Raw genomic sequence first — 1,819 nt, 5'->3', positions numbered from 1 at the left:
CTCTGACGCTGATCAGCGTCTCTCAGGACCCGGTGCCCAGAGCACACTTCGGGGGCTCCTGCAGAGGAGATGGGGCCACGGGGGTGTCCAACGGGGACCTGAGCTCAGCCGTGACCCCGAGCGCAGGGGTGGGCTCGCTCTCCTCCAGCCAACCTCCCTGAACCTCCTGCAGGGAAACAGCCTGAACCTCACCAGGGGAAGTGCCCCAGGCAGCCCTGAACAGAGGTCATGGGTCAAACCCGCCCCTCTTCAGCCAGGCCAGCCTCAGGCAAATTATGAAGGCGACCAAGATTTTGCAGGACCCCCGACCCCCTTCCCTGCTCCCAGGTCTGGTGCTTGGTTTGGAAAGGACCTCAGAGGTCAATGGCATCCTTACCCCCTCCCTGGCCCCCTCTGACTTCAGCCACAGCCTGGCCAGCCCCGGTGACAGTGGGAGCTGATGACTGTGGGCAGTTTAGAACTCGGCAGGGCAGGGCCTGGGGACACAGACCACGTGGAAGGCCCGCCTGCACGCTTGACCTTGGGCACCATGGTCCCCGCTTGGCTCAGCTCCCCACCAGCATGGCCATCAGTAGGCCAGGGAGGTCTGGCGGGGGCCGGGGGCCCGATGCGGGGGGTCCAGCTGTCCTTCACTCCTCAGAGCACTGTCAGAACACGTCACTGCCAGGGACAAGGGTCCACACCACCTGGAGGGATGGCAGGCCTCCTTCCCAACTCTACAAGGATGGCTGCCCCTGAATGAGGGGCTCTGTCCACCTGTAATCCAGACATACTTTTCAGTGGCCCAAGGAAGTGGTGAGATGGCTCGTCCACGTAGGGCGCCCAGAACAGAGTCTGGCACCAGACAACGCCATCCACGTGGGCCACTGAGATGGTCCCGCTGAGCAGGATTCCCATTTCCTCCCTGGTCTGAGTGTTCCGTCCGGCTGCTTCTGGGAGCCTTGGGACATCTGCCTCAGCGTCGTGCTCCCCTGCTTGCCCCATGCCCCCTGTGCAGCGTACGGCCAGGCTAACCTAAAAAACAAATGACGTCCTGAGATCCCACTGCTGAAAGCCCCGTGTTGCACAGATACTCCGATCCGCCCCCCATCCCCCACCCACTCCTGGTCGTGCAAGCGCTGCGCTCTGGGCTCTTCCCTGGGTGGAGCGGGTCACCCCAGAAACCCTCACCACGCCCCGTTTATCCTACCGGCCCCCCGCTGCTCCACTCCAGGGTGGCTCCCCAGGACGGCAGGCCTACGTTCCTGTAGCTGGACCCTTGTCTGTCCCGCTGTTTCCGTACCACTCGCCCCTGTGATTGTACTTGGAACCGGTCGACATACGCTTAACAGCTGTTCCTTCAAATACTTGGAAAGGTAGAGTCCCGTCCCCAGATCACACTTGACACTTAAATTTCCCTCGTATTTTCATCCCAAACCTCAACGGGGTTGGAAAGTTGGACTTTACCCTAAAGGAACCCGATACTTGTACTGAGCTGCCCCTGGGGAGAGGGAGCTCGGGGGTGCCCCATGCTACCAGCGTCCCTGTGCCGGGGGGGCATCCGGGCAGAAGTCCAGGGGCTGCCACCTCCACCCAGAGGACCTGCCACCCTCGGGCCCCCGCCGCAGCTCCGGGGGATCCTTCCGTTCCAGGGCCGTGGGGAACCGGCTCACGGAAGAAGCCGCCCGCGTCTGCAGCCCGCCCGCCGTCGCCCGCCGGGTCCTGGGCAGGCCGAGGGGGCGGGCGGCCCTCGCCAACTCCAGCCCGCTGCCGCCCCCTGTCAGGAGAGCTTTGTTGGCACACGACCTTGCCCACCCAGCGTTGCGGGCGGAGCCGGCAA

This window comes from Leptonychotes weddellii, chromosome 3 (assembly GCF_054177405.1).
Source record: "Leptonychotes weddellii isolate Sample4059 chromosome 3, ASM5417740v2, whole genome shotgun sequence".
Taxonomy (NCBI): domain Eukaryota; kingdom Metazoa; phylum Chordata; class Mammalia; order Carnivora; family Phocidae; genus Leptonychotes; species Leptonychotes weddellii.
This window is presented reverse-complemented; position numbering follows the sequence as displayed.